The sequence below is a fragment of the Bacillus rossius genome (assembly GCF_032445375.1).
Source record: "Bacillus rossius redtenbacheri isolate Brsri chromosome 9 unlocalized genomic scaffold, Brsri_v3 Brsri_v3_scf9_1, whole genome shotgun sequence".
NCBI lineage: Eukaryota > Metazoa > Arthropoda > Insecta > Phasmatodea > Bacillidae > Bacillus > Bacillus rossius.
In genome coordinates, this window is record NW_026962012.1 from 3,230,283 (window position 1) to 3,247,821 (window position 17,539).

At 38.9% G+C, this 17,539-nt stretch overlaps 1 protein-coding gene across 2 annotated transcripts in view; it reads right to left on the reverse strand.

Annotated features, from left to right (window-relative positions):
• LOC134542724 (centrosomal protein of 162 kDa) overlaps positions 1 to 17,539 on the reverse strand; it is a 182,226-nt gene that overhangs the window by 125,936 nt on the left and 38,751 nt on the right. The window lies entirely within an intron of this gene.

Consider the following 17,539-nt stretch of genomic DNA (forward strand, 5'->3'; position numbering starts at 1 on the left):
TTCCGCTTTTCAACATCAGATGACGTCACGTGTTGCTTGCAGGTAAATAATATTTATTTCCTTTATGCGGGATGCGGGTTGCTCACTATCGATCGCATAAGAAGGATGGCTTCGATAGTCTCCAAGGAGAAGGAAGTTCATCCTTCCTGCTAGTGCTTCTCAGATTTCTCACGGTCCGACATATTGGAATGCAACGTCACGGCGAACATCTTGGATGGGTGTGACCTCGACCTTTGACCGAAACCGCAGGATTGATCGCAAGCACACGGATTAACCATCAAAATATTGATAAGAATAATCAGGAACACACGGATAAAACCATCATAAAATTGGCAAGAATAATCAGGAGCACACGGAGAAAACCATCATAAAATTAGCAAGAATAATCAGGAGCACACGGAGAAAACCACCAAACTATTGTCAAGAATAATCAGAAGCACACGGAGAAAAACGACACACGTTTTCTTTGGTATCATAAAATTACAGGAAAAAATATTTAATAAATAACAAATAATTTAATAAAAAATTTAAAATGACAAAAAAATACCAAAAATACATAAAATTCTGGCTTGTACTAGAACTATATCTTTGCTCAACAATGAGAAGTTCACAACACTGACGATCGCATCCTATCGAGTTTAATGTAAGTGCGAATGTACCTCCTTTTCGTTAAATGATCTTTCGATTTGTAGAATGCGCTTCCTTTTTATTGACGGCGCGTCAAAAATGTGCTGCCTTTTTGATGGTGCTTCTATTTTTAATGTTGTTTTGACTCTAGTATTATAGTAAATTGTTCTTGATTTGACTAGCGTATTATTCCATCCGGTGCATGTATATAAGCGAGTCCTAGACATCTGGTCGCTCAGTTTGTTACTGACGACGACGTTGCAAGGATCACCTAATTTGATTCATGTGGTGCGTAAGTCGCGTAATTACTTGATCTTGCGAACTTGATGACATCTTTACCGTCTTTAACGATGAACATGATGGACGTTGTACCATCGTCTACGGGAACCTTGACGTCAGCTATGACGAAGAAGGTGCAGATCCCGTTGGCAACGAGAACGACAACATTAGAGGAGACTTCATCAGTCGTGGTACCACCAGCAGAAGAGAGCTTAATGACTACAGAGCTGTCTGTGCAGGAAACCACGACGAACGACGATTCGATTTCGATGGAGACTTCAATGGATGCTGATTTGACAACTAACGAACATCGGTGCTGTTACTGCGACAAGATTTTCTCAAACAACAGCAATGCTCGACGACACGAGAAGAGCGAATGTGCTAAGAACCTTTATCGTAAAATGATTGGTTTGCTAGAAAAGATAATATGAAAACGCACATGAAGGCATGCAAAGGTCCTGCTGTGCGGCAGAAAGTAAAGGTTTCGGTGCAACAACGATGCATTGATATTCATAAGAGTATGCCTGGAGATGGTAAAATCGTAGTAACATCGACATCTGGATCAGGTCTGAAAGGTTCGTCTTCATCACCACGGTATCCTTGCAGCTACTGTGATACGTCGTTCGCATTTTCCCATGAGGCACGAAGACATGAGCGGAGCAAATGCATGAAGAATCCTTCTCGCATGAAGTTTCACTGTGATGAGTGTCATGAATGGTTTACTCGAACTGATAATTTGCGACGACATGCGAAAAAATGTAAAGGTGAAGTCCGTGCGCCTACTGCAGAACTACCTGCAGAAATTTCAACTCCTCGGTTTAGGTTGAAGGCACGTGAGCGTACAGGCAAACAAACAGATGCGCAGCAACCGATTGCTATGGTATCTGGACATGGAACTAAACCTAAGACTGTGGTCGGTGCTCTACAGGTGAATGATAAAGCTTCTACTTGGCGCAGTCTGCATTTCGTGGAACGTTGAAAGACTACTATTATTTAAATACGTTCGGTGAGTCGAAGGACATTTGTACTTTTCTCGATGATATCAGACAGGACATAATCAATCAGCTTACTGATGATGTAGCAACAAACGGACCATTAAAATATAACTTGTGGCTGGACTGTATATATGGAAAGCCATATCCGTTAGATGACAAATTGAAGAAATGTGCATTCAAGACATCGGCTGCAGTAATTTACAGTTCTGACGATGTGAAGCAAACTGTTAAAAACGCTATCCAGAAACTCTGTCAAGAAGAGGAGAACTATGTTAGTAAAGGTTCTGGTTGGTCTCTGTCTAGTATAAACCGATTGGAGCTAAGAATTAGTCATTTCACGCCTATGCAGGGTTAAATGTTTATAAGATTGCTGGCTTTCGCAAGTGATCCTGTAGTAGAATTAAAATGATGTAATAAATATTATGTTTGTAAAAGAACTTGCGGTGTTTTATTTCTCTAACCTTACACTTATCTGGTATTTAAATTAAATTTATTTTTAGCTTCGACCATAGATCGAACCAAGTATCGAATCAATCATTACTTGAATGGGTGATTTTTTAGGTGAATTTAGGAGTGAATGGGCAATAAACTGCGCGAAAGGTAATGGAAAACAGAATCTAAAATTTATTTAATAATTAGTTACAACTGCCACTGGTCAAGAATCGAACCGTGGACACGAATCCATCGATTCAATTTGTAAATTAATAATTCATTTTTTCGGAGACTTTTGGAATTTTTTCCGAATTTATGTGTTAGTTATTTCCAAGATGGTGGGCACCTCAGTAATAAATGATTACTGCACTGTATCGGGTTAGAATAAAACTAGCATGATGGTAAGACGAGTACACACAAGATGGCGTCCTCCATCAGACGAAAACAAGATTGTGTCAATAACTACTAACTAGCAGGCGGAAGCTCCTGGTAGCATGTACTGAACATAAAATGTCGGATCTATGATGGACGACAATAACAAGGTCAAATTTCAAGGTCAAAGAAAAATTTCAAGGTCAAGGTCAAAATTTTAAGGTCAAGGTCAATTTTCAAGGTCAAGGTCAAAGTTCAAGGTCAAGGTTAAATTTCAAGGTCAACAGTTGAGGACAATGGTATGGTGCCCAGAAAATTATACTAACATGGTATCGGCACACTCTAGCGGACGAAAACAGGTTGGTGGTCTCCAGCGGATGAAGACAAGATGGCGGACATGATGTCATACCGGCTGATGGTAAATACCTGGTTATTGGTGGAGGTAGGTCAGTCTGAAGGTGGCTTCTGTGGAGGAAGGATCTGATGATTTTTTATTTTTTGCCCTCACCAGTTTCTAACCGAGGACAGGAGCAAATCAAATCAATATGAAAATTAATGAGTGATTTATTTAATTAATTTTGGAACTTTTCCCGAATTTCTAGCTAAATAATTACGGATTTTCAAGATGGCGTCCAAATTTAAAGATGGCGGGTGTCACAGTAATAAATGATTACTGCACTCTAGCGGATAAGAACTAAACTAACATGTCGTCAGCGCACTATAGCGGGTGAAAAAAAGATGGTGGTCTCCAGCAACGAAGACAAGATGGCGGACATGACGTCATACTAGGTGACGATATATATGCTTTGAAAAAAAGTGGTGGGAGTTAGTATGCCAGCACCCACTGCGGGGGGAAGGATCGGTCGCCATTTTTAATATTTTTTGCACCCGTCGGGTTCGAAGCGAGGACTCCGAACTCCATGTCGTAAAAGTATGTTTTTTTAAATATTTTTATATAAATTTTATTAAATGGATTTTTTTATGAATTTTAAATTTTTTTTCATTAAAATCGGATAATAAATAAAAAAGTTAAAGATGGTGACTGTAACCAAAATTGCAACGGTGACGTCATAATTCAAAATGGCGGATAACACAATGCCGGAATGTTCGAGAAAACAAAATTACGTCATCCAAGATGGCGGATCCAAAATGGCCGTCGGGGTCAAGGTCAAAGGTCAAGGTCACATCCTGATAGAGGCTTAACTGAGGCTTGAGTTAAGGATGCTTAAGCCTCTTTCAGGACATTTCTAGCTGCTGGGATTTTTACGGAATAAAACGGGAAATTTTCCCTCGAAACGGGAATTTTTCCCTCGAAAACGGGAAATTTTTTCTTAAAACTGGAATTTTTGAGTCATTTTGAGTCAATTTTGAGGAATATTGAGGAATTTTGAGTCAAAAATGGCCGCCGTGACGTCACAATCCAAGATGGCGGATAGGACACACAGCACCACAGCCTTAAAGCCTGCCGCAGGACCGGCTATCCTATACTACTAACATGGCGTCAAAGATATTTAACATTAATTTGGTTCTTTAAAACATTACGAACGCGGCGCTATCTGATAAGTTTTTTTATTTTTTCAATCTAAATGTTGCAGTCTAATAGATAGCCTACATTAAAACAAAATTAACCTGAAACATTTTTAACACACATTATAACACAAATATATATGCATATTTGTTTTTTGCTTAAACGACATAAATCAGTCTGTAAGTACTTCCTACAAACAAATTGAGCGAATTCAATATTTAAGATTAAACAGTACAATTTTCATCATAAACTCTTTTATTTAAGATGGTGTCATCGAATATATGAAAGCTAACCATTTATTGTGTGTCTACAGTATGACAAACACTGTGCTATCCCGAAATGTTAACTAAGGACTGTCAAAATTGTAATGCGTATTTTTTAAGTTGACATTTATTTTTATGACTATATATATATATATATATATATATATATATATGAATGTTTACTTGTTGGCTGTCCCGTCTGCGTTCCGAAACCATTCATCCGAATGAGCTGAAACTTTCCGCAACTGACCTTGGACACAAGAAGAAGGTCACTGTCTACATGATATTTCCAAAAAAATCACCCCCATCCACCGTTCCCACCCCTTAAAAAACAGAACTTCAATACTACTTGATGAAATTTTTTTTCACTTTGCACTTCTATAGTTGATTTCTAAAAAAAGAGCCAGGTCACTGTCAACATTAAATAAAAAAAACACCAACATCCCCTTTTTTTACCCTCCCAAACATAATTTTTGTTCTTTTTGATGAAATGTAGCACATTTTGCGTTCAAGTTAAAATAAAATCACTGTCATTAACTGATATAGAATAAAAGGGGAAAGGCTGAAATTTGGTACTAGATGAAACTTTGCACACATGACATTCAAAATACGAAGAAAATTACTATAAAACATATAATTTATGAAAACGCGTAAGGTCACTGAAATTTTGAAAAAATCCTAATCTCCCTTTTTTTTATCCCTTATAGAATAATTCTGGTACATATAAATAAAACTAAGCACACTTAATGTTAAATACAAGAGGAAATTTACTGCTTTATATGATTTCAAAATAGCCATCCCCACCTTCCTGTCCTTATGAGGTTTCAGAAACCACACTGTCCCCATTTTCCATCCCTTAAAACAGGATATTGGTATTTCTTTGTGAAATTTGAAACGCTTGACATTAAAATTAAGAGGAAGATAGCTGTGTGTCTGATTTTAAAGAAATTCTCCCATCCCCCTGTCTGCGTGATATTTAGAAAAACCACCCCTAATACAGTATCATGGTACTTCTTGATGAAATTTTTCAAACTTTACGTTCACGTTAAGAGAAAAAAAACTGTCTATATTTAATTACAATTTATACCCATCAAATTATCCATATGAGATTTCTAAAAACCCACCCCCGTCTACCTTTCCTAACAATAAAGTACAATACTGGTACAAATTGATAACAACTTGCACTCTTCACGTTAAAAAGAGGAGGAAAATTACTCTTTAAATAATGATTTTAATAAAAAAGGTTTACTGAATACATAATATTTATAAAAACGACCTCATCCCCTTTCCCACCCCTTTAAGGGGACCGCGAATGCCCTATCTTGACAGTGTTAAAATTAGCATCTTAATGTCCCATTTTCTCAGGATCCTTTTGTCACAGCATGTTGAAATTTTTTTTACGTATTCATGAAGCCTTATTTATGGAATATACATAAGGAAATTGTATTGTGTTGTGGTCTAATTGGGGGGGGGGGGGGGGGGGAATATTTAGCATTTTAAAATTTTTTTACAAAATTTTATCAAAATTTTTTGCAATAACATTTTTTCTAATTAATTTAGAAAAATAATCTTGTGTTAAAAGTCGCATAATCATACTAGCAATTTATGTTCCAAGTTTCATTATTCTATCTCGAATAGTTCCTGAGAAAAAGGGGCATTTGCAGAGAAAATTTTTATTTTGAGAAAAATGCATTTAAAGTAAATACTGTATACAATACAATCTCACTTAACATTCTAATACATTCCAGCTCCATATGATGGCTCATCCGGGTCTTCTTGCTGCTCATACAGATCCTCCAACTTCCGTTTTACTGCATTCCTCTTCTGCCTGGCTTTCATTTCAATATTTTTCACCACACGCTTTGCTTCGTCTATTCTGCAGCTGTCTAGTCTCTTCATTGCTTCCACACAATTTTTACCAGGAGGGAAACCCAATCTTTCATACACATGACACACGACCAAATTTCCATCATTGAATTATGCAACAGCATCCCACACTCCAAAATGCAAGGTACGGAAACCAACAAATGTAGTTTTGGGAAGTCTGTTCCAGATAACACTGTTTACACTCTCATTTGGATTTTGTGTCCTTCCATGTAAACATTTCTTCAGTAACTCGGGCTCACTTAGGTCTCTAAATATGGGTTTCATTTCTTCAACCACGACACGAGGAAGGTGAAAGTGATCAGCATGTTTATAACATTCTCCTGTACTCTTTGCACGCTGATATTTACACCAACTTTCTGAACCCTTAGGACAGAGTCCATGCTGGGGGTCTTCATCCGATGATAGTAAATGGAAATACTCTGCCCATACACTCTCTCTCATTCCTTGAAGATTATTTGAATTTCTTCTTATTGCCAAACCATAATATTTTTGAATGTCCGCTATGGCTGAATCAGTAACACGTCCTCGGCCACCAAAAACTTTGCCATCTTCTAGTTTCTTTCCCTGCAATTTGATTTTCAAATTTTTCAACCTAGTACCCATCCTCTTTTGTACATGCCCTAAGAATTCTAATTTTGATACTGTTTTATCGCCATAAGGGGCAGCCTGAAGAACAGCTTTGTGTCCCTTGCAATCACCATCACCTAAATAGTTTGTATATCGTACATTGTACTGTGATATTGATCGATTGAAAATGTTTACAACACCAGAAACCACCATGCCACCACTAGTGCCTTTGTAGTTTGCAGTGCATGCTTCTTCATGCTGACCTTTTAGTTTATCCTTGCATGTACAGTGCTTCGATAAAATGTCTACATCTATAACTTTACCAGTATCAACACTCGTACATGTTACAACACCATGCAGTGAAACATGCCCTCTACGATGCCACGACCCATCAAGGGCAACTGTCAAATCACGATCATTATTATTTTGTGCCACTGCTTCTTCCATAGCTGATTTCATTGAGTCTTTGCATACTTCTTCTACAGCAGAACCTAAAATGCTTACATAGCGTTGAAACTTCGATGGAGGTTTGGGTAAGTTCAGGGCACCACAAAGCTTCTCGCCAGCTCTTCCTCCTTTCCCAATACTACGTAACCCATAAACCAGTCTCAAATTAATTTCATCATAACTTACTTTTTTATTTTCTGTAGAATAATGATATTTCTTACTATTAGAAAACTCTAGTTTCTCCTCACACACACTACAATGCAAAACCATTTCACAGGCAAGACCAACACCTCTCTTTGAACATAGAGAAACAATGCCACTGCAACTTTTACAGACAACAAACTTCTGAATAGCTTCTTGTAAAACAGATAAATTAATAATTTCATTTGAGTCACAGTTATTTTCAAATGTGTTGTAAATATTTACATTGAGTTTCTTCTCAGATGAACACTGAAGCACTTCATTGTTGGAACTAGCCTAAACTGGTTCATTCATAACCTCAACACCATGTGGCTCACACACTACTATAGGCTTTTGTTTGCCTACATTTGTCCTCTTTTTGAAGAGTTTCTTACTTTTAGTCATTTTAAATCCTAAAGAAGGACTCTGAAAATATACAAAATGTAAAAACACCTAAAACAGTTGAAAATTTTACTTGAAAATACTAGTGTGTATTAGCTGCTATAAAAAAACAAACAGCAGCCTCAACATGGTTTCCAATACCAACATCGAAAGAGGGAAAAAATATCTTTCTAACTATAAAAGTCCCAATATAATAGCATTTTAAAATAAAAAGTTATTGAACATTGAATTTTGTAATTGTTTTCGTACTTTGATGGTTTTTCGTGAAAATCGCAACTTTTAAATTATTATTTTTAACTAAATTATTTTAGTATTTACCCTTAGTGTAATATGTAATTTTAAAGCTAACATTCTGAAGAAAAATAATCTGCAAAAACATAAAAAATGTTTTTTTTTTTTTAACAATTTCATAATTCCCAGTCCCCTTAAGCAGAATTTTTCACATCAAATTTTTGACATCTGATGTTCAAATAAAAATAAAATTACTGTTAAACATACTCTTTTTTCCTGACTACATGAAGTTTATAAATAATTATCCCCATTATACTTTAGTACCGCTTAAAGCAGATTTTGGCTATCCTTGGTGAAATTTTGAACAGTTCACGTACAAAAAAAAAGATTTACCCTCAAAATCCAACTTAAGAAAAAGAAGTTCACTGAAAACAAGAGATTCCGAAAAACAACACCCATTTCCATTTCCTAACACTTAAAGCAGTTTTGGCCCTCCTAGGTGAAATTTTGCAAAATTTACATTTAAAATGAGAACACTACTATCTACATCTGATTTTAACAAAAAGTTAATTGAATACATTAAATTTTGAAACACTACTTATCTCCCCCTCCCTCCATTCCACATCAACCTCTTCTCCCGTTAAATTAGAATTTGAACAACTCTTGAAGAAATCTTGTACACTTGACATTAAAGTTAAGAAGTTACTGTCTACTGTCTGCATCCAATATCGAAAAGAAAGAAAAAAAATGCCCTGTGTTCAGCCCGAGCAACGCCAGGAACTTCAGCTAGTTATAACATAAATATTAAAAGGATAGTAGTATGTCCTATATAGTTGTACTAAATTCTGTAATGTTCACGAAATTAATGAGAATCCTAATGCCCGAACACGCCCGAATATTTACCTTCGGCCAACCTCGGGATTTGTTTTATTGTTGCGTAGGAAAAATGAATTCAAATATTAAAAGTGGTCGGTTAGTTTAGCTACATTAAAACACTTTAAAACACTGTGGACGGTTAGTTAGGTTAGTATAGCTACATTAAAATAAACAGATAAACATATAAATAAACCCGAGGTTGGCCGAAGGTGAATATTCAGGCGTGTTCGGGCTGGGACAGAACTTGGTGTACATCTTAGGCTTCCCGAAATTAATTTATACGAATGAACCACGCGGGTCCGCAATCTTTTCAAGATTTCTAAGACTTCCGCAGATGGCAGCATAGATGGTTACACATTTACGTTGCGTGCGACTTCCGTTCCTACCAAATGCCGTATACAGAGAGTTAAAATGTTTACGAATAAAAAAAAGTATTTTGTGGGTTAAATTTCAAGAAATAATTAGCAACTAAAAGCCTCGTCCAATAATTTTCACTTAATTATTTATCAAGCAATAATACCTCTATGTCAACAGTTTAAAAGGATGTTTCAACAAGCAAATCAATGCACAAACAACGATTGTAACTTACGAAACAAAGTCATAAACAAAAGTAGATTACATACATTCGTGTATTTGCAACTTTGTGTAAAAAATTTACAAATCTCAGATAGATTTTTATAGGATTAAATTTATTTATCGAGACAAATAAATGTTGTCAGCCCGATAATCTGGATAGTACCTTCAATTTGTAAAGGCCCAACTTTATACCACGTCCGAGCAACTCTAGTGCACCACAAGAGCAAGTAAGTACGCGGGATCGAGCATGCATAACCACACTGAAATTCGGACACGACCTAAGCAACAGAATGAAAGTGGAGTGCATTAAAAAAAAAAAGGCGTCAGAAGTGTTCTCTTCATCGTGAACCGAATGCACTCCAGAGCAGCTCCAGATTGGCGATCTGTCTTTCTTCCCGATGTCCTCCGCTCACGCAGGTGCCAGAATGTGGAAAATGCGACAAAAACAGTTACCGAGCTCGTTTCGTCGGCCGATCAGCATACTTGACGCGTCACGGAGGAGATGGTCGCCCAACGGGATACCTGGCCACTTTTTTTCATGTTTTTTAGCTACACGACTCGTCAACGGCGAGGTGATTAAAACCCATGCAGGGCGGATGCAGGATGAATTCAGGGTGCATGCGGGGTGAATGCAGGGTGGCTGCAGGGCGGAAGCAGGGCGGAAGCAGGGCGGAAGCAGGGTGCTTTCAGGGTGCTTTCAGGGTGCATGCAGGATGATGCAAGGTTTAAGAACGATTTATACAGGTTGGATCATCGGTTTATGTAGGGTGGCTTCAGGGTAACTGAAGGTGGATGCAGGGTGGCTGCAGGGAGGATGCAGGGTAGATACAGCGTGAATGCTGGATGTCTGCAGAGTTTATGCAGTGTTTATCACAGTAACTGCATGATGGCTGTAAGATTTACGCAGGGTGGAGGCAGGGAGAATGCAGGGTGGATACAGGAAGGAAGCAAAGTGAATACCGGGTGAATGCAGGGTGGATACCGGGTGAATGCAGGGTGGCTGCAAAGTTTTTGCATATATCCCCCAAAGTTACGAAAAAGTAATTAGTGAAGACAGTATGTTACTGTCTGAGAAGCCATGTCGCTACTACTGTAAGCCCATATGTCACTATGTTAGTGTCAATAATAATGTAAGTTTAATACTCATGTTAAAATTATTTTTTTAGATCCCCCACCCCACCCCGAAAAATGCCCTGTATTCGCCAATGCCTACGAGTGCTACTATCTGTGAAATAACGGATGAACTAGTGCAAATGGCGTGTTTGCATGGCAAAGTAACACCTTGCCCCATGTAACAACTGGCCGCCGTCTCCCATAATCTGCAAAAAAAACGAAAATAGCCAAATTTGGATTTACGCTCGTTTGGCACCGAGACCACAGATATGCGAATAACATAATGCTATCGGAGAAGAGACCGCCCATGGCCTAGTGGTTTCTCGAGAAAAACTCAGGGAAAACCGGAGTCAAGATGGCCGGACGAAATTCCAACCCGGGTCCTCTGGAACTACTGCTCGGTGAGTTTCCCATCTGTACAGTAGCTCGGCGCCAGTTTTTGCGCATAAAGGCGAAGTGGCGCTCATCGCGCGCGTTGGTGTGGCCCGTATCGCCCTCGTTGCTAACAGCGCCTCCAGTACAGGATGTGAGCAGACGGGCCCAGTTTGCCTCCAGTTTGTGGCGTCATGATGTCTCTATCGTGGAAACCAACACTTAGGACAAAGTGAGGAGGGAGTTAATTGCCCTCCCCAAGTGAAGGTATTGGGAATGCATGGAGGGGACAGATTATTTGGTAAGATTTAAATTAAATACAGGGACTGGGCAAACAAGTAACTTTCACACTGCCTAACTAGCATTAAGGCATGCTTCCTAAACAAATTTATTTTCAACTATGCATCTGCACGTATTGATTCCTTATTTGCTCTATAGCGTATTTGCTAATTCAAGCACAGACACTACTCAACATCTAGAGGTTAACATCAACCAAACTAACCTAAGAGCTCATTTTATTCCGTATTTCTTGTGTTTGCGTCATTCGTTTTACGTTCACGTTTTTAGAACCAAGGATGTACCGATACTTAAATACCCATTACATACTACTTAATTTAATTTCTTTATTTGTCCACATTCAGTCGATGTAACCGATTATCGGAAAGCAAGAAAATGTTACAACGCATTAAAATATATTTTAAAAATTGAGAAGCCAATCATAAAAAAAAACCGCTTTTCGAAAAGCTTCATTCTCGTAGTATGTGTTACGTAACTTGATTCAGATCTGAAAGTAAGCTGTTCTAGTGATACCCATTCTTCAAATGTCACTTGAAAAGAATCACGTGAAATTTGTTTATGAACACTGACAACCACATGAAGCTGTTTACAAACAATGTTGACAGTGGCACACGGATACGTAAACCATTTGTACTAACTTTTAGAATTTTTACATTTCACACAAGTTACATGACAGACTACATTTCAATACTTCAAATCTTACCATTAATAGCACTAAATGAAAAGTTCGAAATAGTGTGTTATTTTAAGCTGCTAATGTCTATATGATTTCATATAAATTGTACTTCATATATAACTCTAAGGTTACATGTGGAACGTATTTTGCTATATAGGCCGATTCGAATGAATCAACATTCCAATTATTGGTACAGCCCCAATTGATGAGTTCTGGGGAATGTTAGTTATATGGGCCTTTTGAACCCGATTTTTTTTTTATCTTTCGCCATCAGGATTGTGATACAAAATTTAATGTCCTTTTATAATATGTTGAAATATCAAAATAATTATTATTTACAATTACTACAACCTTAAACTCAGTTTCACAGGCCATGTTGATAATATTTTTTTTTTTAGTTTTTTTTTTTTTCATTGCGTTTATTTGAGGGATATTTCTAACATTTTGACTCGATACCTCTCTTGCATCTGTTATTCTGTCACAATAATTTCCAACCGATATTTACCTACTGTTATAAAAGTATGTGCAAAAAGACGCGCAATTGTTCGTAATTACATCACTTGCGCGACTTATTACGCCCATGACAGTGAATATATGTTGAAAATATTTGTGACAAAAAATAATGCAATGGAGTTAAAATTTTTAGAAATAGACATTGAAGAAACGTAATGACAAAAAAAAAAACTAAAAAAAAATCAACATGGCGTATTACACCAAGCCTGAGTGATTTATTTGAAACATTTTTTTTGGGGAAAAAGGGGCCGTATAAAAGCTCATCTATTGTTAAAACTCTTCGATTACAGAAATTCGCCCCCCCCCCCCCCTATACCTATAGAAAAATTGATTGAGGTGGACGCCTCTGCCGAGGTTATGTCTGCGATGTGTGGTTGCCGACTCGGACAACTGGACCTTGGACGAGTTAGGACAGGCCCGACGCTGCGACAGACACCCCGTGTGGCGACACTGCCCCGGATACACCCCCGGTAAACCGGCGAGCATCTACGGGGACGGGACGCACCACAACGCCGAACGTACAATAACGCCCAAAACCATAACGCCGAAATGCCAAATTGACCACAACGCCGACAGCTATAAAACTGCTGTGTACCACAACGCCGAAATACATTAACCCCGAAAAATGTCATTGCAGGACTGCCACAAAGGTTAGGCTAGGTAAGGTTAGCACACAAATTCATTCAGTTGTTTTTCATTTTGCTCCTGTGGCCCGCCCTCCCCGAAGATACATTTTTCGGCGTCACTGCATTTCGGCGTTGTGGTACACAGCAGTTTTCTAGCTGTTGGCATTGCGGTCAATTTGGCATTCGGCGTTATTGTACGTTCGGCGTTGTGGTATTTCGGCGATGTGGTAACGACCCAGCATCTGCTACTGCTGACCGAGCGGGCACCGCGCCCTGGAGGCGTGACGCGCGACCAACGACCCCGCGGCGGGGCGAGGGGGGGAGGGGGAGACCAATCCCCGTCATGGGGCCGCCCCGAGCTAGCCCGTCTGCGCCGTCGCCAAACCTCGGCTTAATCACCGTATGCCTTGTATGCCAGGGAAAATAATAATTGTTCTTCCGTTAGCACTTCTGCAACGTTTAAACATTTAATGGTTGTAAAGATATTTAATTTCGGTGTATCGAAATCACCGCACCTTTATCGCGGACATAATTAAAAATATTCAAAAGGGTGGTCACACTGTTACAGGTTTTTTTTTTGTGGCAGATGTTTATAGTTTTGCGCACATGTAGCTATAGGTACCTATGCTTTCGTTGGGTTTCTGCTGCCAGATAACTTGACAAATTATTATAATTAAATTCCTTTCGAAAATCAGAAAATGATCCAGAAAAGATGTTGGGTGCGGGTAATAAATTGAAAACCTCCCCGAAACGAAAGACTATTGATAAGAAAAGGGGGGGGGGGGGGGGAACACGCTTTTGTCAAGAATTTTTTTTGAGCAAGTAGATATAAAATGTAATTTGATAAAATTAAACTATATTAATTTTTTGCATTAGTATGCGGGATAGAGTTATCACTACATGTTATTTTATGGTTTTGTTTCCCATCTTTAATGAACGAGGTTGCTGCGTACAGCTAACATGGGAGTGACGCGTCTGTCTCTCCTTTCTCTCTCTGTGTGCGTCGGACTGGCGCGTGGCCGAGACACATCCAGCGTCGCGCGGCGAAACGCTGACGACGGCCGTCGCGAACCGAGGCCGAAACGTCGCCCCGGCGAAGCGGTCAACGGCACGATATATGGCCACACACACGTCGACGCCGGCCAGAAGTTGACACGCGGTTCCATGACGTCATCAGAGCGTAAACGAAAGTGTAAAACGCCGAGAGTGCAACGGAAATCGCAACTATCTGAGTGGGCCGCTCGATGGATGATAAGGGGAGGAGGGGTTCAGGATTGAGCCCCTTGAGGCAGTTTCACACTTGCGTACTTTATTCTTTATACTTCTATCTGTGAAGTTTCACTTCTAGAGGGCGTGTCGACCATACGACTTTGTTTTTTTTTTTACGTGACGTCTAATAAATCGATGAACGCCGGCTGCATGCACGAAAAGGTGTCCCGTAACGCACAATGTCCCGTTATGCTGTGACCCGTTACGCTCATTGTATGCTTGCGCCGCATCTATCTCTCTTCCACTCGATTGGAACCATCGATTTGACTTTTTCGAGGCACATTAAACTTGAAACACTCCCATTCGTTTCCTACTTTTCCTATCATCGTCCTATCCTTAACAGAATAACACAGATTGGAAGAAGTTAAATAGCAAACATGTATAAAAGTTATAGTTAAAATAATCTCTTCGTTAAAGTAATAAACATATTTGAATTAATGAGTGCAAATAAAAGTAAATTTATCAATTAAATTGTAGATTTCATTTCACTCCTACTTTGTATCCATACAAAATAGTGATAATTCAATAAAAATTATTCAATTTTATTCATCAAAGTATGCAATCATTTCATCAATGTTTTGTTATGACGTTGTCACGTTAAACTATCGTCCGTAAACCGACTTTACAGACAACCAATTATTTTTTTACATACATGCATTTATTTCGTTGACTAATTGCAGAAGTTAAAGAAGTTCAACAAGTTTTTTTCAACGTGACTAATTATAAGCCAATGTTTGTGTTTCACATAGTACGGCATCGAAGATGCAGATAAAGGTGCAAACGTAGAAACCTGCAGGGTACCAATGCGTCTCTGTGCGGGTTCATTTCACTCCAGGCTGGACTTACAATATAATCAAGCCCTTTTAGAACGCTCATAGGTGGATAAATATCATCAAAGTGGAGCAAATGTTCGTGTGTTCGACGTATTATTTGCTACCCAACCGTGGTTCTACAGCGCGACTCATTCTTAGCAGTGTGCATTTAAATGGGAATATTTACTCTCTCTTCCCAAAGCATGATTCCAACCGTTAGAGCTGTCCCTGTTCGCTGCGCTCTTGTTTCCAGAAATACGCCAGAGAGCACAGCAGTTTTAGACAAAACTTTGCAGTATAATGAAATATTTTGATGCGAAACACCTTAGCTCTTCGGTGTGCGGCATCTGGCGGGAGTAAACTCGCAAATGCGACAGAAACGTGCAACGGGAAGTAGGAAGAAGAAGCGGACGCCATTCAATTGTTCGGCGAGGCCTACAGTTGACGCTCAGGCCTGCCACACGCGCTCCGGTTTTCCTCAGAGGTCTGCCTCAAGGCAGACCTGAAATGGGGGGTGCGCCCACACGTTCCGGTCTCCTTAGAGTTACCTTGAGGCGTATGTGTCAGTAGTACACCTGCAATTATGGCGTAAACAAAATATGCTCTCGCTGTCGTTGGATTGCTTATAGCAACGGGGAAAATGAAGACACAGAAAGTGAAACGAAAAGTGTGGTGCAAAGACTGGTTAAAAAAAAAAAAAAAAATACAAAAATATTCACACATAAGTTTTTTGAATGAGCTGAGATTAGCGCTAAAAGATTGGCATATTATGGACGAAGATACAAACTTGAAACTCCTGTCGCTTGTGGCACCAATAAATGGGAAATAGGACATCCAACAGGAAATCAAACATATGGAAACACCACAATGTCGGCTCATAAACTTCATCGGCACCACTTCCACTTTTCTTCGAATTCTTCTTTTTTTTTCGCTTCTTTGCGGATGTTGCTTCTAAAATTACTCATTTTCTAAATTACTACATCTCTGTTGGCAGAAGGCTCTATTTCTCTCATTATTTCCACTAATCGTCCGTATGCAGCCCCCTTTCCGCGAACATGATATTCTTTCGCTTTACTTGCCATAAGCAAGGAGAATCCTTGTACAGTTTAATAAATTCCTACAATACTTCGCGTATTCGAGAATAAATGGTTACCACAGAAAGTATTCGGACTAACCTCACTCACTTGAGGCGAACGAAGGTATTTTCGGTTTTCACTCCGGTCGCCTCTTTCCAGGAAACCTCAAGGTACAATAACATACACACACTGGAAAACCGGAGCGTGTGAGGCCGGCCTTATGCCGCAACGTGTAAGCGAGCAAACATTTCCATGGCGTTTGGAAAGAGAGAGAGAGAGAGAGAGAGAGAAAGAGAAAGAAGACACAGCTGTTTACCGTTCGTTCAGCTAACAGTAGTCTTCAACAGCAGCACTACGCATTGCCATGTGGCTTTTCTAATACGTTATAAATAGGGGCATGTAGATTTCGCGAAAAGATTCCGAGACCAGCTGAAAGTTAAAACACTGTAGCATCGTCTTTGTTTCATTATTGGGTGAATTTTTTTTTCCAGGTACATTTCGATTGTTTTAACACCAATCACAATAATTCAGCACGGAAGCGAACGCGTCCTGAGTGGATCGGTCAGATAGGCAACGACGTTTCTCGCAGACGGCCGCCAATCACAAGGAAGAAACCGTCAATCATGTTGCAGTCTAATAGGCGTTCAAATTTTTTCGCGAAAAATGCCTGCCCCTATAGTTAAAATATGTTGTGAAATAATGTAAAATGTATAATTTCCAAAATTTTATAAAAGTTTTACGTTAAAATACGTGTTAATACACAGTTTGTGTTATGAATTCATTCCTGGAAGTTATTTGTATAAAGTGAGTATTAACAAATAAGCCTGTAATCGATATGTTTAAAAATTTGAAGTTCATTCCTTTTAATGCCGTGTGATTAATCATTTTAAAATCGGTGCATAAGAAATTAACGAATAAATTATAACATTAATATTTTTTCTTAGTAATAAATTTCCTGAATCGATCTTTTTTTTTTTATAATTTCCAGGGATAGGTAAATCAAGAGCAGAGTACACGCGAGAAAACAGGCGGCGAAAACGCGTGGAAAAATTGCAAACTAGAGAAGTAGGGCTAAAGGTCGATGCTTGTAACTCTACACAACGTAACCGGGATTTTGCTCGTT